The sequence below is a fragment of the Aquila chrysaetos genome, chromosome 9, assembly GCF_900496995.4.
Source record: "Aquila chrysaetos chrysaetos chromosome 9, bAquChr1.4, whole genome shotgun sequence".
NCBI classification, from domain to species: domain Eukaryota; kingdom Metazoa; phylum Chordata; class Aves; order Accipitriformes; family Accipitridae; genus Aquila; species Aquila chrysaetos.
Genome location: NC_044012.1, coordinates 22,928,348 through 22,949,940, shown reverse-complemented (window position 1 = coordinate 22,949,940; position 21,593 = coordinate 22,928,348). Strand labels below are relative to the sequence as shown.

The 21,593-nt window shown below is 42.9% G+C and overlaps 1 protein-coding gene across 3 annotated transcripts in view; it reads left to right on the top strand.

Annotated features, from left to right (window-relative positions):
- PSKH1 (protein serine kinase H1) overlaps positions 1-21,593 on the top strand; it is a 47,096-nt gene that overhangs the window by 17,730 nt on the left and 7,773 nt on the right. The window lies entirely within an intron of this gene.

The window sequence follows — 21,593 nt, the reverse complement described above, 5'->3', positions numbered from 1 at the left end:
GAATCAGCTTTTTGTGGTATGTTCACCATGGGTGAGGTTGGTGTGTGCTGGTGTGGGAACATTTCTTAATCAGCTTAAAATCAAAAAGCTTGTTCTAAATAATGGTGCTAGTGGATACATTGATAAATGTGATGTAAGGAGAGATATGTTTGATATATGAAGGAAGTTGCGCATGCAAGTCTGTAGGAGCTCTGCAAGGGACTTAGCAGCCATACGGAGAGATGATCTGGTTTTGTGTGGCTTGCTTAGATTTGCCAGTGGTGTTTAATAAAAGTTCCTCGCCAAAGGCTCTTGAGGGAACTTTGCAGCTGTAATGCGATAGCCGCCTTTGCATGGATCAGCAATCTGCTGAAGATGAGCATAAAGTTAAAATATGTGGTCAGTTCCACAGGGAAGGAAAAAAACAGTGAAGTTTGAAGGATCTGTTTCCTTCTGCCCAGAAGTGATCAGGACAAAGTTTGCTAACGAAGCTGCACAGTCACTGATGATACCAAGTTCTTCAGATGGTGAAAACGAGGGCTGTGGACATTAGAAGTTTGCCTGAGTTCAAAGAGCAACTGGACAAATTCATGGAAGACAAATCAATGGAGAGAGTGACACTAAAAAGTCTCAAGTATGGACAAAGAGGTCCCTAAGACACAAATTTTTGAGGGTTGAGAGCATGGCGGGGCGTGTTAATTGCAACGGAGGGACTGTTTTCTTGGGCTCTCCCTCTGTATCTGCTGTCGGCGGACGTTGGAGGCACCATACTGGACTGGCTAGATCTTTGATCCCATAACCTTCAGTCCTGTTAGAGGTGCTAGTCTTTCCTTCTCTCATTTCATTCCTCAGTTGGGGGCTTCATCCACTCCCAGGAGTTACTGAGCCAAGTAATAGGTAGCCTGCAGAGCAGATAGTGCTCTGAGGTTGTGTGTGCAGCATTTGGGACACCTGCCTATGTGCTGGGGGTGTTCAGTGGTCCCATCGGACATTGATGGAGCAGGTACTGCATGTCTCATGTGGTTTTGACTTGTGGTTTGGAGGCAGCATTATTTCAGCTGGGTTCGAGAATCGAAAATCAATCCCAAGGCTTATCAACTCCCACGGGCTAATTTTGCTTGCTGTATAATACTCCTTTGGAAAGGTTAGACATGTAAAAAGTGAGGAGGGTAAACATTTCCTTTTAAATGGAAATGTTCTTGAACTCTTTAATTACGTCCCGGTGCTGGAGTTCCTCTGTAGGTAGGTGAAAAAGCAGGCAACATATACAGACGAAGTGGTAATAACAAGTGCATTTTGCAGATGAGAAAATGAGTTTAACTCCCCCTTCTCCTGCAGAAATGTTGGGGTTTTTTTCCCTTGGGAGAAATGAGTCTGTCTTGACATTATACATCTATAAAGGAAAATGTGGTGTGAATTGTGTTCTGCTTGTGACTCATTCAGATTTGAAGCATGAACACAGAACCTATCTAGTTGTCCTGCCTGGCTGGCTTGCTCCCTGGTGCCCTTAATACGATCGCTTCATTCTTTGATAGCTCCCCTTGCTAGTGTTGCTGTTTAGAGTTCTGCTTACTTAATTTCTTTGCACTCCCAACGACATCCTAAGATGCTGTCTTCCCTGTTGCTTCTACTGTTAGATGTGCAAGGGTGACGGCAATTTTGGGGATGGCTGCTACAGCCCTGTGTCTAAGTGTTTAAGCGGTTCTTTTTGGTCCCGTGAGTGTGTGGTGCCTTTCCCCACTGACTTCACATGGAATATAAACCCTTCTGTAGTTTCAGGAACATGAGTGCCTTTCACGTGAAGGCATGTTTAGAAACATGTCCCCTTCAAACTGAGGATTCTTGCGGGTCTTCACCAAAGTCTAATTTTTAAGGCTTGCTCATTCTTCATTTAAAAACTGGCCTTTTCTCTCTATCTAAACAGCAAACCCTTCAGCCAGGCTCTCATTTTAAGTCTGAACCTTTGCAGCATCCCTTTCTTCTGACTTGACAAGTACACTCTTGCTCTGTTCTCACACACACAGATCTCTGCTGCACATTTCTTGCATAGCACGTTTCCTTGGCCACATCCACTCAGATTTCTTCTCCATCTCTTTATTTGGGTTACCTGTGCTTTCTACCTAGGCTCCTTTGCAACCTAGGTTCACCTGGTCTGTGGCTGTTTGTTAGCAAAGATCGTAATGCTGAAAGGGAGTGCTGTGGTCTGTTAGACCGTCCCTGGCATAGATAGCAGCTTCCTAGGATAACCAGCAAGACTGGAGACTTCTTCATATACATGGGTTACATGGGTCGTAATATGGAAAAATAACCAAGATGCACATAAAAATAATTTAAGTAGCAATTTTATAATACTTTTTGTAGCAATGGCACCTATTGAGGTTATGTCAAATAAAGCACCTATTTCTAAATCTATATGCCATTATTTGTGATAACTTTTATGAAGAAATTGATGGCATTCATGAATTGGTTCTGCTTTTTATTTTGCAGCAGACTGGCAAGCGCCGGTCCAGACTGCATCAACAAACAGTTGCTCGGGCTTGCTGCAGTACAGTGTTGCAATGCATACCACTGAACTTAAAATTATGTGAAGATTTAGGCACAAAGTGACCTCAGCAAGACTCTGGTCCAAACCCCTGTTCAGAGCAGGGCTAAATTTAAAGCTAGATGAGGTTGCTTAGCACCTTGTTCACTCAAGCCTTGAAAGTTTACAAGGATATAGATGGACTACCTCTCCGGGCTCTGTCTTGGGGCTGCCCTGACCTCGTGGGATATGTGCTTTTCCTTACCATCCAGTGAGAATTTAGCTGGTTGCAGGTTGACAGTCACTGCTTGCTTTTCCACTGAGCATCTCTGAGACATCTGGTGTGGTGTCATCCTCTCTAACTGCCCTGGCAGTACTGGCAGATGCGGTTAGATCCCAGCTAGTTGAGATTCTTCTGGATGGCAGTTCTGCCTTCCTGCATATCAACAACTCCTCCAAATCTTGGTCAAAGGCAACCAAGAAGCAAGTACTAAAAGTTTTAATGCTAAAGAGAAATTTGCAGCACAGATGGCCTCAGAGCAAACCAAAGGAGAGGCTTAATGTGCGGTATTTGTATGTGCATAGCGTTTCCTATTTCTCTTCTTGAGCATTCAGTACCTTAACAATCATCTATTCTAGCTTGGACTTGGAAGCTGGGAGTTAAATACAGGTATTGAGTAAACTCTGCAGGTACTGCTATAGATAGATTCAGGCTGGAAGAACGCACTTAATTACATGAAAAACAAGTTACCCTAGTAGGAGATGAGTGGAGTAGCGTGAATGGTGATCCCATAATAACTAACTCGGTCCACATAAGTAAAGAAACAAAACACTTTCTCCCCAAACAGTTTTCCCTGCCTGCAGGTGATACCAGAAGCAGGAAGAATGAAGAGTGGTGGCAGTGCATTAGCAAACAAACTGTGTGCCTGCGCTGTTAGGTGCTACCTGGCAGAGAGCAAGATAAAAGTATGAAAAGCAATTTCAAACCAGCTGATGAATGCTTACAGGATGAGTTCTGAGCCCAAGTACGTTGGTTGGTATGTCTGCAGAGCATTTCCGAAGTATTCTTGTAATTATTCTCATTGTGGAGGCTGGTTAAAAGACTGCAGAGGACTTGTGACCCCTCAAATCCCTCATGACACGTAATGGAGTAGACAGATGACAGTCTTGTCAACTTTTAATATTAAATTTCATGCATTTATTCGGCTTTCTGAGAGAGAATGGGTTAGAGCTTGAACCCAGGCTTCTTCTGACTTGGTTGGGAACCGGTTACTGAATCGTCTATCCTTCTCCAAAGGGACACATCAGTGATTGTATTATGAGGACTGTGGTCGGATTTTCTATCAAATGACAAACTTGTTCTAAAAAAGGCACAAGCAATAAAAAGAAACAGCAATTATTCTTGGTGAACTCCTTCCCCTAAAAGTTGCAGGTGGAAATGTGTAGTGGGAGAGATCCACAGGAAAGAAAAACAACCCAACTTTCTATCTTGCATACTTGTATTTTAGTGTAGAAACTAATTTCCGGTAGGAGAGGAAAAAATTATACTTGCATATCACAGAAAACGTCTCTCCACAATCCCTATCACTTTGCAGAAGAGTTCAGTCAGCATAGGACAAACATTCTCAAATTTTGGGTGTGGCTTTTTAAAGAACAGTAAGTTTTGCATTGATGCTGCAGCAGGTGTGATCCTTGACTGTCTGCCAGTCCTGGAATGGCTCCTGTCTGTTTGCACTTCTGGTACTTGGAATTAATTACATATGCCTATGTAATTTAAAAAAATAAATAAATCCACCTTTTGTTGTTTTGATGACAAAAAGTAAACCACTTCAGGGAAAAAAAAAATTTAGAAAAACATCAAGTGTTTTATAATGTATTAGCTTTATTTTCTATTTTATGCTTTTTTTGCCCCAGAAATTTGTCCAGGTTTTTTCCTGCAGTTCGTAACCATAGCTTTGTTATGTATCATAAAGCTTTGTGTAATAAGTTACATGCTAATTAAATTGGTTATAGAGTAGCAACTGCCTTGAAAGGGGGAAAACTCTCCTGGTTATTTCCTCCTAGTACATCTCCTGTTTAAGATGGGCAATAGGCAGCCTGGCTGCCCCGAGTTTGGACTAGAGTATGTCTTCTGGAAAACATTCAAAGCAGATTTAAAAAATTGCCAGGAGCAGAGAAGCACCACTGCCCTCTAACGTTCCCATTGGTCCTAAATTTTTTTTTTTTTAATACAGGAGATGAAGTCATGTATCTACAAGAGGCCAGGAAAGGTAGTATGTGTCTCCCATTTATTGAAGAATTACCTTTGCAGGGTGTCTTGTGCTGCCCTTTGCTCTAAGAGGAGGTCTTTGCAAAGCCACCTTAATTCTTCTGGAAGTTCTCCGTTGGCTCAGTGCCTGGGAGGGTCTGGATGCAGGGGGACCCCTCGCTTGTAGGGACTCCAGCCGCCTGCCAGTGTTTAGACCCATTAGAGGCTTTTGCAAGACACTTGTCACCTTGGCCTCTGATCTTTATGCCAGAAGAGAGGAGGGGTTTCAAACCAGCAGGGTGGCTGATTTTTCAGTCTTCTCCCTGGAGTTTGAGTGTCCCAAGCTGTTGAAATATAGCATAACAAGGAAAACAGGGACAGGGCAGCTGAAGGCAACGTTTTAAACCACAATTGCTATACTTATTTGCATGATCATACAAGTCTCTGGGACCATATTTTAGCCTTCTTGGGGGAAGGAAGAGTTTTTTACTTACAGTAGCTGCTCTGGTTTTTTCCTGTGAGCCACATTAGATGGTAGAAGTGTTTTACAATAGTCCTATAGTTAGAGAAATGCATGCATTTTTTTCTAAAAAATTAGAGAATTTTTTTTCCATGTAAGGAAGAATTGTTTTTTATATAAATTGCTGAGCCCTTTGCCTGGAAAAAGAAAAAAAAATCAATTTAAAGAGGAATGTGCTTTTGCATTTCATATGGCTGTGAGAACATGGTGATTTTTAAGTAGAGCAACAAGAGTGTTGGCGAGATGCAGATGGCGCTCTGTTGAAAAGGGCACTATGCTCTGCTTTGAAGAGCTGACACACTTGAACAGGATGAAAGTGTGCCTCTCCTAGCCTGCCACAAAACACGGAGGCCAGATGTATAAATGTACTTCTCTTAGCTTCTGCTCTTTCTTTTCTTTTAATGCACTGGCTTAGTGGGTACAAGTATATGTGGACTTGGGTTGCTCTGTAGGCATCTGAGAGCTGAAGTGTTTGTCCAGATCTCTCCTGCTGCAGGAGTGGACATCTTAGGCTCTCTGAAACATGATAAGCTCAATTAAAACCTGGAAAATCCTCCAACCTCCTGCATGTGTCAGTGACCACACTTCTGCAAAATTTTAGGTGTGCTGTATTGGAAAACACTTTATTTACAGGTGAAGAAACACCTTTTGTGGCAAAAGGTCTTTGAAACCAATGTATGCATTTAAAAATCAATTCCCCTTCACTTTGGCTGCTTCTTGAGGTTTTATTGAAGGTTGTTTCCTCCGGTGGAATTATTGTGTCACATGGACCTTTCTCAAAATCATTCCTTTTGCCTTTTTGCTATGTACTTCAGCTCATGTTGCAACTCAGCTGTGCAGATAACTCCAAATTCTAGGGCAGGGTAAGCGAGGAGAGGGGTGATCCTTCTGTGCATACATCTTTCATTTCCATACAGCTACAGTCTGCAACACCCTGTTAAGAGTTTATATTTCACAGAATCGTGCATGTCATCAGTCAGTGAATTTTCTGAGTCGGTGCCTTGTGGCAGGTGAGTTGGCTGGGCTTTCCCTTAGTTTGGGTTTGCAGTTTCTGCACCTGGAAGCATTTATTGAAACAATGAGGTGGAGTCACCATGTGCTTTACTGTGGTGGCTTGTTTGCACTGTAATGCTTGGATTTATTCTGGTGTGTCAAGCAGAGGAGCCCAGGGTGGAAACTCTGTCTAAGCCTCAAAGAGCCTAGAAACAAAGCAAGCAGGGAGTAAATCTCTGTGGAGGAGAGGAATGTGGGTTTTCCCAGTAATTTCATTGACAGCCCCTTGTCTCTAGGGCTGCTCTCCATACCAGTAGCACCTGTGGGTTCAAGGCAGGGTGAAAGGCAGCAGCTGAGCATTTTGGTTAAGATTTTTGGGTGAATGACTGGGTTTGGGAAAGTGGTGCACAGTGTATGGCACATAATTATTGTAAGGATGGAGGAAGGCAGGAGCCACATCTGAGGGAAAAGGACTTGCAATAATGCTGTGATTTGACATATTATATTTTCATTCCTGCATCTCTGGGCCCTATAAAATCCTGTTAATGGTGGAACAGTATTTCTGCAGAATTAGGGTTGTAGGGATAAAGAGGCATTTGTAGGGTAGAAAAAGAATATTAAGCTGCCTCTGTGCAGAATATACATTATTAACCAAAAGGATTTGAACTATCAGCTGCCATTGGTGTCTTTGACTCCTTCACAGTTCCCTAAAAATAGACTAGATGGTTTCTTTTTTTACCTTTGGCTGATGTAATCCTTTGCTTTCTACCTGTGGCTCAGATATGTTGTTTTTCCGATACCTTAGTGGAGGTACATTTTGAGTGGCAAGACATGCTGCTACATGCCCATTTGCTTAGGACCAAGGTGCAGCGAGCGAGAATATCTGTTAATTCTTCAGTGGAAAGAGCTGTGATCTGCAAGAACCTACTCTTGGTCATTGAGAGGATGGTTTATGCTTGACCATGCTAGCTCATCTGCATGCAGTGTTGAAACACTGGCTTATAAATGGGCTACGTTGCGTTGAGGATGCAGGAGGACTGATAACACTTTGCTGCTGCCTTGGATTTCCATCCCTGAATGTGGTAGAAGAGTTGAGTTTCCTACAAGACCGTGGGAGGGAGAAAGAGTAATCGCTTACTGCAGCTGTATGGGCTTTGCGAGGTGATCTCTGCAAACCTGGCCTGTTCTAAATACAACAGCTGTCCTCTCCTCCCCTTTGCTGGAGGTGATCAACACGGGGTGGGAGTCTGTGCTTCTGAGCAAAGCTGTGTTTGAAGTTCAGCTGCTCCTGGAGTAAAGCTTAAGGTGCAAGCACTCATCTTGTTCTGTCCTTGCTGGACAGAGTGCCAGACTTGAGGTTTTGAAGAGCTGGCACCTGGCCGTAGTTCCAGCTGCTGTCTCTGCTGCAGGTTAAAAGCTAGTTTTAATTAATCAAAACTGAGTTCTGCAAAGAAGGGCTGTAAGCATGCACCTTGTTGCAAATAATTTTGTGGCCTGTAATTCACCCTGCTTTACAGAGAGGCAGTTGGACCTGATATATTGGAACAATCTGCTGTTGAAAGATGTCTCGGATTTCCTCTGACCAAAATTTGGGACTTCCTTAGCAGTTGCAGTGTGCTCCTGCCCTGGGATGAGACAAAGGAGGAGTTAACCAGCATACATGGCACAGATAAGAAGTCAAGATTTTGATTTCAGGTAGTTAATATCTCTTTTAAGCTGCAAAAACTGTTTTGAGGAGCTTCTGTTGGTGTTGAGCTGGAGGGCTAAAAAGGTGCTTTCTAAGCCTGGAGTTTTTCTTGGTAGTCTCTTTACCTAATCCCTGAAATCCCTAAATCTGACAAGAATGCAGTTGAAGCTTTCAGGCTGCTGGACACAAGGGATCTGGGTTAGTTGTTTTGAGCTGGAAGGGGTGGCTCAAGCCAACAGCGGTGCATCTGAGTTCCCTGTTTTGGAGTGTGAGTTTCAGGGCTGACTCTTCTGCTCTCTTGGTTCTCACCACCCTGCTGCTTCACCCTCCTGCTGCCCCGAGTGAGTGCTAAGATATAAATCCCAGGCATGTTTTCCAATACGTTTGTTATTTTAAGTGGATGCTTTTATGGATTTTCCTGAAAACTGAGCTTTTACTAATACACCAGATTAGTGTTGATTGGTGAAATGGGAGCCACGCAGACAAGTTGAGGAGAGGCAGAACGTTCTGGTGGTGGCTATTAAGAGATGCCCACTGTTAATGCAGCGTACGCCTAACTGCTGGTGTGGACGTATGCTTAGCTGTCTGTCTATAGCTCATGAACTTCCATCAGCACGATACACCCTACACTTCAAATGCACCCAGCCTTTCAGACACTTTGAGTGATTAACTGAAGAGTTTGATTTCGTATCTAACAAAAGGTAGAATTGAGCTGTCTGAAAAGGAAAATATTTGCATGTTTCCTATCTTTGTCCATGTCTGAAGAATAATTTCTAAGGGATTCTTTCACAGTCTGATCATTTTGAGAACGGTTATGTAGCTCAGACATAAGAAAGGTTTCTTGTTATAGCTGGGATGACTCAAAAGACTTTATATACTGTTATATCAGATGCTGATAGGAATACGTGAGTTACAGTTTCTTATCTCTTTCCACTTAGTCCTTCATATTTTTTTCATTTGCTTTTAGCTTCACAAGCTTCAGGAATTCTTGGTGGCATTCTTAAGCTACCGTTTTGCTCAAGAGGCTGATAGTGCAAAATTAAGGAAAACTAGCTCGGCTCTTGGATGAGAATGTAAAATCATTTCATGGAATACTCATTTTCCAAAATTTGTAGGAGTTCCCGTACCTCCAGTGTTTGGCACAGGGGCTTGGCAAGGATGGATCTGACATTGGAGGGATCTTTTGCTATTTCGTGAAAGTGTTCCGTGGTCTCTGAAAAATCCCTGTTTGGAAATGCACTGTAGCACTTGATAGCCTTGCTTTGGAAACCTTCTGTGTGTGCTGAATGTGTGCCAGGCACATGGAGCTCCTGAATAGTCAATATGGGTAAATCCAATGAGTAAGTACAATAACCGTTCTTAACAAACAGAGATGGTGAATTACCTATGTCTGCAGGCAAAGGAGAGGCAGGATTTGAAGTGTTCCCCTTCTGAAAGTGGGGAGCCTTCTCCTCTCCCTGGCTTTGGGCAAGCAGTGTTGCCTCACATGTCCTCTGCATCAGCTGGTATCTTCTGTGTCAATGGGTGAGGAGTACGTGGGAGAGGGGGTTTGGCACTAGGAAAAACTGTGCTTCTCCACTTACTGCTACAAATCATTTTGTCCTCGTCTGCCCTTCAAGCTGAGCAAAACTCCTTTGCCTACAGGCTAGGAAAATAATGTTCTCCAGTCTTTCTGGGGACAGAAGCCAGCAGGCAGATTCTGCTGTATGGCGCTTTCAAAATCTGTCACAGGTGAAGCAGGGAGAGCGTGGGGACCAAATCTTTTATTTCCCCAAACCTATTTTGTTAACTTGGCATTTACTTACCAGTGGCTCATCAACAAAGTAGAATATGTAGTGACTGTGGTTCTCTAGAAATTACCAAAGGTCCAGTGGTATTTGGGGGTTTATTGGCCAACCCAGCTGAGGGAAGGAAGGGTATGTTCATTATATTTGCAGATGACATTGAATTGGAAGGGCTGCAAAGTGCATTGAATTCCATATGGCCCTAACAAATTTGAGCAATTCAATAGCAGGTGCAAATTTTTTAAAAATAAGAGGAAGTTAGTGCACAAAAATAGGTGAAGAACAGAAGATTAGGAGGTGGTGGCTTCTCAGAAAAGGATCTGTCTATGAATCACAAACTATTATGTGAGACAGTAATATCACGCTTGTGGAAAAAGACGAATGTACTGAGGCATATGAACAGAAAGAGAGGCTGTGTGTGGTATAATGCTGCTGCATTTAGTGGCTGATGCAGCATGCCAAGCTGAAGCTCTGACACTTCTGGGCAGCAGACTTCAAAAACACCGCAGGGCCAGCGGAGAGACTTGACAGAAGATCAACAAAAACAATCATGAGTCAAAAAAACACAGTCTCTGGAAGATTGAAACATTTTGGCTGTTTGGCCTAAAGAAGGTGTTGTCCTGGCAGTTTGCAAATATGCTGCTTCAAAGAGGAAAAAGAATAATCTCTTTTCCAGATTATGTCAAACAGGAGCCTTAAATTGCATTTAGAAAGATTCATGTTAGACCTTTTACAACACTAGTGTCTCCTGCTCCTTAAAAAAATTTACCCGGAGGATTGCTGAAGCTGTCTTGAAGAACAAGTTAGGCAGTCATCTGTCAGGAATGATGCATCTGCAGTGGATCCTTTGGGGACCATGGGATGCATTGGATGGTCCCTGAATGTCCATTGCAGCCCTGGTTTTACCCTGATTTCCCAAGGAAGCAAAGTTTGTGGAACTATGCTATCTGTCTTTCAGTCTCCCACAATTAACTTTTAACTTCTAAGGTCAGTTTCAGCCCAATTTGAGCAATGTGGAGAATTCAAAGGCCTGAAGTTTCTGTGAATTTTATAAAAGTCAGTGGCTCTGTAGGAGAGAGAACTAAATTCACATCCTTGCTGCAGGAAAGGTAATTAAATATCAGTCCAAATTTATCCAGAGAACTGATCAGCACATGTTTATTTCTGAACCATTTGTGGCACACTTGACCCTCTTAAGCATGTGGGATGGAGCCTGGGCAGTGGTGTGTGTAGGAAGGAGGGATGTGCTGCTGCCATGGAGGGGAGATGACAGTACTGGCTGGGGACAGGGAGGAGAAGAACTAGAATCATAGAAACCTTGGTTACAAGAGAGCTTTGGAGGTCTCTAATCCCATTCAGTTTGAGATGGGACTGTTGCCAATACTAGATCATGTTGGCTGTGACTTTGTCTTCCTGAGTCTTGAAAGGCTTCAAGGATGGAGAACCCCCACCTCCCTGGTGACCTTTTCCAGGGCTGCACCACCCTTCCCCTGGTATTTCCTGATAGGAACCTTCCAAGGTGCAGCTTCTCCCTGTTGTCCCTTGTATTGTTTGGACCTGCTGTGTGGCTCTGTAATCCTTGTAACTATTTTCAAATAAGTGTAATCTGCTATTAGATTGCTCTTAGACTTCTCTTTGCCAGACTGAACAAGCCCAGCTCCTTCCACCACTTCTTGGAGGCCATGTACCACAGACCCCTGGCCATCTTGGCAGCCCTCACCTGGATCTTCTCCACATCCTTCTTGAACTGGGGGATGGCCAGGCTTGACAGTAGTTAGTATGATTCCACATAGCAAACTGAAAACTTCAGATCTTATTTTTGAAAACAAAAACAAAAGCAACAAAACAGTGTGGGAAAGAACAGGGTAGGATATAACAGGAAAAAAACCCAAACACATTGGTGTAAGATTATAGCTGCAGAATTAGGTATGTGTAAGCTAGGGATGTTTGAGTTGTCCTTGCTACTTTAATTTTTCCTTCTTGTGGATATGCAGTTTGGTGTGGTTTCAATGACATACTTTGTTGTTCAGCAGTTTGGATGTTGAATAGAATAGTTTGGATGTTGAAAGAGACTGAGAACATAATAAGGAGGAACGTGGCGGAGTGGGATCCAGAACAATTGTCCTGCTCTGGATTCTAACAAAAACGTCCCAAGTAGTTCCAGGAAAGACAACTGTAATCCAGTTATCCAGGACTGAACTGTGATAAACCAAGCAAACCTACTTTAGTGTCTCCTGATGTTCTGTGCACTTTAAAATTTTCAAAGTGGCAATAATTTATATCCACCTTGCCTACCCAAAACTGCTTTCTGGGAGAGAAACAGGAGTGTCATTAGATTGGGCCATACTGGCCTAACTTGGGAAGCGCTTAGATACCTAAACCTGGACTTTCAGGAAATGCTTGAACAGAAGAAGGGGCATTTCACCTCCTCTGACCCATGCCTGGGTTGGATTCTGATTAAAATGGAAAGAGTGACTCTAAGGAAGAAAGGAAAGCCAAGCTAGGCAGCGGGGCAGGTGCTGCTCTTCTGCTGGAGCCTGGGCACTGCTGATGTTTTCAGCACAGCTTCTCATCTGCATGCTGCATTTGGTGCTTGGACTTGAGGAGGTTAAAGGAGCGTCCGTGCTGCTCTCCCGATAGCCAGGGAGCAGGGCATGGTTGGACTAGCAGCTAAGACTGTATTAGGATTTACTCCCCCTTGTTCGTTCTCTTGTAAGCACCCAGGGCTTGTGCATCAACAGCTTGAAGCCTGCAGGAGGGGGTGTGTGTGTGTGTGTGTCTAAGGTTATCTTTGGCTTATCTGTTCACCCCCCCTCCCTGCTGCACTAATCGGCACGATAAAAGATCTTCTTTTTCCCTGGGGAAGATTTTTCTTCCCTATCACGGACCAGCATTTCTTAGTTAAACTGTTATTCTGAATTGGTACGTAGAAACGTGTATTAGCTTCAGTTCCAGTTCTCACTTGATACATCTCTTAAGATAGTAATTCAGAATGGGAGAACATCATTCAGATCAAATTTGAGTTTTCTTTTTGAGAATAAAAGCACTGAAGATGTCAGGATACCCAGATGTTACGAACAGATTGGAAAAGGTATTTCCCAGTTTAGTTACTGCAAATACTGTTGTGAACTGGTGCTATAGCAATACCTTTGGAAATTTCTGACTCTTTCCCCTGCTTGCCTTTTTGATGGCAGTCTCCAGCAGTCTGTACTTGATGATCTCATCTTTTCACCTGTATTCTTCTGAGTCCAGGTCTCTTGACCTTGAGATTTTTCAATATACAATTCCTCACTCAAGGTAGTGGTTAAAGTCCCCTATGTCTAACTGTAACTTGCTGACACATTTTTAAGAGATGGATGTGAAGCGATCCAAGCTAAAATGTGGTATTACCCCATTTTAACATACCAGTTATTTCCCTGGGCATTACAGTTAGAAGCACTATCCCTGGCTGTAGAGAAAAGCTTTGTGTTTATTTTTTTTTGTAGCTGCTCTAACTTTGTGATTCTAGCTGAATACACAGTGCTTGTACAGGGAAAATCGGCTGGCTATTTCCATTCGAAAAGCTGGGTTATAGAAGTTCACAGCACCAGATGGCTGTGCATACTTATAATGCTGTGGATTATTAAAGGGCTGTTGTATTTTCCTCTTTCATCCTTCCTTTATTCCTCGTCCTCACATCAACAAATTAATGCTGAATGCTTGGGAATCTGTCCTGCACAGACTTTAGCACATTACATCTTTTCATTGGAAACTTTTTGTTCCGGCCCTTTTGAACTGCTTGGTTTTCATCACCTCCTCTTTGCAACTGCTTGTGGGCTGAATGATGCCTGGGGCTGTGCAAGCCTTGGGACTGGAGCCTTGGCGCAGTCCTAGGCTGGTTCAGCACGTTATGTCTCATAGTTGCTGTCCCCAACCTGCTCCTTTGGAGTTGACACTTTCTGTTTTCTGAAATCAAGCGGGAACCTCCTAAAGTAGACAAAACAGCTATGTTAATGTGAAGGCTCCTAAAACCATCAGCCTGTGGTGTTGTCCGAATCAGGTCCTTGCCCAATACCACATTAATACCTATTTTGCCAAGACTTCTACAGCAATGTCCGGTGCCTCATGAAATGGACACTGCTCTTGTATGAAAGATGTAGTGCAAAGGAGGACCTTCGATTAATTTATTTTTAAAAGCTAACAGCATGTCACTTGTCTACCACAACAGACATCTGAATTTTAAAATACAGCTACTCCAAAAAATGATAGAAGATGGAGGGATGTGCCCTGTTTCCAGCACCATACATATGTGTTCGACTGAGTCATTTTTGAGGGGTGTGGGGGGGAAGGCTTTGTTGTTCATATTTGTGATACCTGGGTGCCATCTGTGTCCAGATTGACTTTCTTGTTCATGGTTTTTAAAGGTCCAGATGTCTTCAATGGGATTGCAAACAGCAGCAGTCGGTGAACACAGAGTGGAGACATATATAGAGACATGTACACAATTCTGAGCAGTGGTATGGCCAAGTGCATTTATAGGATGGAAAGCAGCTGTTGTGAGCCTTGCTTCCTGCATAGGTTCTGCAGGGCAAGAAGGGCTTGTCCTGATGCATGTAATTAATATCCTGAACAAACTCCTTTATATTAAAAAATTCTGCCTGCCCAGGTCAGGGGTGGTCTTTGCAACTTCTTCAAGAATGGTATCTGCATGGCCTGTTCTCATAGGGGTATGAGTGTGTATCTTGGGGAAGATGCACTGCTAAAATCTAGAGACTTCCAAAATCTGATTTAAAAAAAATACTTAGGGGGAAAAAAAGTAACTTTGAAACCTGAATATAATAGAAATATTTCAAAGAACTAGTGTCTGACAGGAAAATGGATTAGAAACATCTTCCCCATGTATTTTAAGGTAAAAACAAGTCAGAAGCCAGCATTAAGCAGTCGTCTTGTTAGCTTGTTTGCAGTGCAGGTTTTGGTGACCACTTGACAGCAGCGTGTGCTCCCATCACAGGCAGAGTAAAATTCAGGGACTCTGTTCTGGTATCTAAAATCAGCCCTGAAAGCTGCTCTGCCTATGGAGTGCTGGCTCCCACCCCCACTTAGATTTAGTTTAGTTAGATGAGAAGGCTCACGTTGGTAACAGAGGTCAGCGTTTTATTTCAGACACACGTGTTGGGAGCTCTTGGTGGTGTATGCCAGGTTCGTGCTCGCTTCAGCAGTAAGTGAAAGAGGTGGGTTGGTTGTTCAAACCAGAGAACAGCGTGTTGTTTGTTCCCCTCATGCCGGCGTGGATGGCTTCTCAATAGCTTTTATGCTGATGTGAATAACAAGCAGGGGTGGTGATGGGATTTAATCACAGAGGGCCTAGCACTACGTGCGATCACCTAGCCTAAGTGACACTCAGAGGAGGATCTCTTGCTTTTCCTCCTCCTCCTCTAGACTTGGAGCCTGAGTCTGAATAAAACATAGCATACTTGAGAGCTCTTTAAGGCATTGTAAACGAGGCTGCTTTCCCCCGAGTTTATTATCTAGCAGGGCTGAAGTTGCAGATTGGCAATGTGCCCCGTGTTTTATGCAGCTTAGAAGTTCAGGAGATGCTTTTGTAGGAAGTGCTGGCACACCTTGGAAGCAGCAGCTGTTGTTCCTGAGGGGCCAGAGCTACAAATCTCCACTGCAGGAGTTTCTCCCTTTGTCATTAAGGCTCTAAGACAGACTGTGGCATGGATTTCGTACTTGGTTGAAGTGCTGCTAATTCTGGACTCTGTGCCAGTCGCTCACTTGGGCTGATGTAGCCATCCAGTGAATCATGCCAAGGAACAGTGGCTGAAAACCCCAGCAGAAAAATTAACAGAAGCTCCCTGATTTGGCTCTATTTGGTTGCACAAACCAAACCATCTGTGCTGGTGTGATGGAGAGTGCAGCATCAAAATGGGAATGAACAACACAAATGGTGTGCTCATCTTCTGTGACATGGAGTGTTGCTGTTAACAGCGATAAGGGCACCATATGAAGGCAGTCCCACAGACGAAGTGGACATGTTCAACCCAGTCTGTCTGTTGGGGCAGGCTCATTCCCAATAAATCCTTTTTGTCTTGTAAAACTTCAAAGTAGCTGTCTGATGGTTTTCTGTAGGTGAATCTGGCAGGAACCTGTGTGCTGCTGTAGGGTTTCTCAGCCTCCCTGGTGCTTTGAGGCTTCTCCAGTGCTTGATCAGACTCATTCTAGGAATCAGTGGGACCAGGATACAGTATTTTTGACCTAAGAGTGATCTTTTGCAGCTGTGATAACATGCTTTGTGCTTCGTGTTTTTGTAAAGATCGACTGGCAAGGGAGATATAGGCCTTTGCAGTTCTGGATGTCCGTCACCTTCTCCATAACATCATCTTTATAGCTCATGTCCGTTCTGAAAACAACACGTAACTTGGGTGGGAATCAGAAAATCGATATATATTTCTCCTTCAGTGGGTACTGTCAAGACTAAAAGCAAAGCTTGGAAGTCAGATGACTGGTTCTTCTTTTATTTGCACAGGACTAACCAGAAGATCCCTCTGCAGCTTTATGTCTCTAGGAAAAATGTCAGGGAGCTTCAGTGTGTGTGTGTAGGCCTGTGCAGCGAGTGCTGTGCCTGTGGAGTCAAGGAGACCTCTTGGATGGCCAGGGAGGAGTTGCTGTTACCTTGGAGAACGCTGTAGTTGGGCTCAAGCATGTCACCTGAAAGAAATGGGTCTGTCTGAAGTTCGCCTGGTTGCCATTTCAGACTTCATTCATGGTTTCACCAGGCAATGAAAGCACAGTGAGACTTTGGAGTTTGAGCATCAGAGTGACCCTGTGCCACCTAAGTGACCCTGTGGTGGTCCTCTAGGTTATCTGTGAAGGTGCAGGGTGCTGAAAGGTGTCATCTGAGCCTGGAGCAGTGCAAGGGGACAGGCACTCTGGCAAGGAGGGAATTTTGCCAATAACTGCAGTTCTTAAATATATGATGCCCATATACATCTTTACAGCCCACCATCCTTCTCTTCCTGAGAGGCCTCTTAACCTCTTGGGTTCGGTTGTTGAATAGGATAAGTCTGCATGAAAGATAGAAGTGAGGAATGGGTGACTGCACAGCTCATCTCAAAGGTTGTGAGTTACTAATTGCAGTTTTTCTGTTTCAAAGATCCTCACAGTCACTAGAGAAAGTTCAGCAGTCTTTTCTGCCTCCTAAGGATCTCCGCATACCCGAAGGTTTGTGCTAGTTAGTAGGTAGGATGTAGTTTTGGTGGGGTTTTTTTGTTTTGTTTTAATTTAAGGATCCTTTACAGCTTACAGTAGTACTAAGCGTTACTGCATCTCACCTCTTCTCATCTCAGAAGCCTGGCAGTCCTGCTCCTGCCTGGTGAACAGGGGGGAGAGCACCTTAGAGCTGTTGTCCTGTAAGCACGACCTGGTAAGCCTTCACCAGTGCTTCTTGATGATTCGATAAAGGAGAGCAAATTGATGGCAAGACATCCTCCTTCATGTTCTGCTGAGCCTGTAAAGATGTGCTGTTGTTTCCTTTGGTTGTTGCAGGGACTCTCGTTATTTCTGCATTAGGTTGAGCTATTCAGATTTACTTACTGCAGCTCTTCTGCTCCCTCCCACTTTTTTTTTTAATTCTGCTGGGTCATGTTTTTAGCCACTCTGCTAAATTCTGGAGTTACAGACATTACTTTCCAGAGGATATTCAGTCCTCCAACATAAGGGCCAATAGTCTCCAGTGTTAAAATAGTCTGTATCCAATGTTTGTCTTGTGAGAAACGAGATTTGTGAAACGGATGCTGCATCAGCTATCCCAGACAGAGGACTTGATTGCAGCTGTTTGAAAAGCTGGTCAGCTGTAGGAGGTCTCTGCTGGCATTCAGTAAGTACTGCTGAGGGCTGAGATTCTGCTCAGAATATGGCTATTCTACCTTTTTTTTTACAATATGTAGAAAGACACCAGAACTACTGTAGTACCTTTCCCTTCTGGAGGAATGCAGTCTAACGGAGGGAGTGGCACAGAAATTATACTCAAACTGCAGTACATTTGAAATCAGTTCATAGAGGAACAGTGGTGCAAGGTGAACAAGTATCAGTGGCTTCTCTTCATTTTTGTGGCATTTTTGTGCCACAAAAGAGAAATTTGTCACTGCAGTAGTGAGATTAAAGGCAAGGCTATCTGATGGGATTTAGCTGATGCAATGTTTCATGGCCACTGGATGGGAGCATTTTTCTTCCAAGCCATTCTCTGTTTCTCCTCAGAGAAGCAGAAGGGCAGAATCTCCTCTAGATTGCTTCAGTCTTGTTTTGTGAGTGCACCTCGTGTCCTGCACTCATGTCCTTCTTGGTGTTCCCCAAACACACCATTGTTGACCTTCCTCAGCTCTTACACAAACTCCTGCTGCTGCCTTGCAGTGTTAATCGGGAGGGTTCCTTGGGCTTTGCTAAGTTAAAACTGCTGTTTTGCCAACTGATGCAAGGATTCTGGAGAGTGGATACACTTCTCCAGGGACTGGGGTTGAAAACTGCTAAATTCATTCCACTCAGTGCTTCAGTAGAATGTAGCCTTACCTATTTTTAAAGAAAAGGCTTCAGTGAAATAAAACCAGAGGTGTATGGTACAGCAAATGAAACCTCTGGCTGCATAAACAGATCAATAAACTGATTTGTGTTTGCTGACCAGAAGAAAAATTTAATTGCAAGTACTCCATATTCACCGTTTGTGGTGAAACTAGAGTAATTGGAATAATAAGAAATCCAATTTGCTTTTGTTTGGAGTTAATTCTTTTTCAGGTTTCACTAAACTGGACTGGTGTAATGCACAGGCCTCTCAAGGCTTAGGCTGGTTATGTATTCACAGTTTCTAGGTCTTCAGACTGGTATGTTCTTCATGGATTTCTTCAAATTCTAAATTATCACATTTGCCATCTTTTAGTATGACTTGAAATGATTGAAGTAATATTGTTCCTGGTGTTTAGAGGCTTGTTTCACCTGCTAGAATCTCCTGCTCTGTGTTGGGCAGCCATTGTTTCACTGAAGTTTGAATGCATCTGAATGGCAAAATAGCTCTCAGGTTGCCTCAAGTTCCAGATCTGTGCAGTCACTAACATCTGCAAGAGGAAATAATGCTTTCCTGCATGGCCTGAAGATCTATTTCCAAGAAAAGTATTGTTGTGTCAGTCCTCAAGTATTTTTCATTTGAGTGCATCTCTTGCATCTGTTTGGATTTAGGTGAAAAAGAGAGGATGGAGATCCTGGCATGATTGTATCTCTGTGAGGGACAATATTGAGAAAGGTAAAAGATTTTAGGTAGACGGGAAGAAATACCCCAGGAAGAACAATAAGGTTGGAGTTGTGTGAATGTGTTTTCTCCATTTGAGTGGGACAAAAGCTGTTTCAAGGTATCTAAGTCATCTCAATTGCTTGTAACAGTAATGAAGATGGTAGTAAAAAGTTCTTAAAAAGTTATTGTTGCAAGGAGAGTAGAATTGTCACCAGCATTTAATATTGAGTTAAAGTTGGTAAATTGGATAGACGTATTGTTAGCTTAGACCTCTCGTTAGCATTATTTGGAGAGTGGAAGATGACTCCTCTATGAAGGAATGGGGTGAGCTCTCTGTCTGCTAGGAGGAGGAGGAGGACAAGGAAAGAAGTGATTGGAGGCTAATGGGTTATAGACAGGTAATGATGAATTTGTGATTTTAACTGTATGAATAGCTGATAACTTAAAAGCATCTGAAAAAAGCCACAGAAAATAGTTTTGATAAAAGTGGAGGCAAAACCTCTTGTTGCTGGGTTTCATTTGGATCTGTCCGTCTGTGGAAGAGAGAACCCAAAGGTCATCTGTAACTGGAGGTCTGGAGTTTAAAAGGAAGGTGATGTGTTGACCTGCCAATTCACGTATGGTATGACCCTTGTATTACCGAAGATTATGCCAATAAAGATCCCTGCAAGTTGATTCCCTTTGCTGTTTTTTAACAAAGGAAGCACCTTATCCAAAAGTCTGGTAGCAAATCTATGGGCTTGAAATGTGATTTATATCTCCCTGTGGCAGAGGCAGATTTGGCTTTTTGGTTCTGTTGTTATAAACAGCATAAAGACTGAGCTCTTCGAAGGGTCCATAGTTCTGTGAAACAGACCAGTGTGTTCAATTGCAGTTGTAACCTTTATGGTGGTTTTTGCTACATTTGAAATGTTTTTTTGCTATTTTATTTATCCTCTTTATAAACAAACACCTTAAGTCTTTGATCAAAGATTGTCCTTATTCTGTTCTAACAAGCGCCTGTTATTTTCTTACCATTAATTGTCAAGATGCATTTCATCAGCTAAGAAAAAGTGATATAAGGCAGGTCATGACAAACTAATTATGTTTGAAAGCGGTAGACAGAAAAGCTTGAATTTTAAGAAATTTTTGTAACTTATTTTGTTCTTGAAACGTGGAGGGGAGTGGATTTTGGACATAGTTTAAAAGCACAGAAGTGGTGTCTGATCCACAGGCGAAGGCTGTGCTTCCTTCCTGAGCACTCTAGCTCTAAGTATTTCCATTTCTATCCTGAATATGTTCAGGAACGTTTTTAGTTTTTTATTCATGTACCGGTATTTTCTTTACATCAGGTAGTTCATATAATTTTCAATCTCTTCTCTTGCATAGTTAGTGACAGTGATCACATATCTAACTGTAGCTAAGCTGAGTAAGCCAGACCATTTTAGTCATCGCTTGTGAAATAAGACTTTCTGTACCCTGATCATCCTAGCAGCCGGTTCCTTTGCTAGAGCGTGAGTTCATCTTTCCCGGCCATGCCACTGACTGTCCCTGCTCCGGGGCCAGGAGCAGTGCAGTAACTCTGAGAGCATCCTGGCTTTCATTATAAAATCCTCCTGTGGATTAGCTCTCTTGCCGGTGCCTTTGAGTCTTTTGAAAGAGAAAATTGCTTTCAGTAGCAATAAAATTGCAGACTTCAAAAAAATCAGGACATACCTTTTTTAGCCCTTTTACTCAAGAAAAGGGCATTATATCTGACTGTACAGTTGGTGGACCCCGGATTTTGAAATAGCTGGGTTCTTTTCTTCCTCATCAAACGAAGACAGGAATGAAAGACACAAAATAGCAGCCTTTTTCTTTTTTAACCACACATGCTGTTTCCACTCAGTTACACGTATGTGTTTGTACCTGACCTTAATTATTCTGTTGAAATCTTCACTTCATTGCATGAATCTGCTCAGGCTTTTTTTAATGCCGCTTGGGATGTGTTCTCCACATACTTGAAAAATTCGGTATTGGTGGTTTCAGGAGGGGTGAGACCCACACAACACCCAGTGATTGCAGAAACCTGCTCTTGCCTGGGTCCATTTGACACTTGGTTTTTTTATGCTAGCCCTATGGCCTTCTCCACTCTTACAGTAGATTTTGCCACAGTTTTCTTCCTAGCTTTGTCCACAGCCCAACCTTCACGTCATGCTAAAGGAAGTGTTCTCACTTCTCACATTAGTGCAAATATGGTATTTTGTCAGAAATGAAACAATTCCAGCATGCATGGCTGTAGGTATTTGTCTCATAAGTTGTTATGGCTATACTTTGGTGTACTGGGGGATATAGGAGGCATTTATTATAGGACTAATTAATTATTTTGGACTTGGTAAAACTAGTATTTTGTAAAAAATTTCCTTCCTCTTTCCTTGGTAAGCATTCCTGAAAATTCCTTATATCTGACATTTATATATTGTTAGAATGTTTTATGGGCTTGTTTCCAGCCAGGCTGAGTTGGCTGTTCCAGGGTTGACCAGTAGCAACATCTCCTAGGTTTCCACGTGGGAGTGAGACTGAGTACCATGGCAGAAAAATCTCCTTAGTCTTGGTTTCAGGATTGATGCAGAGGTCAGTGCTT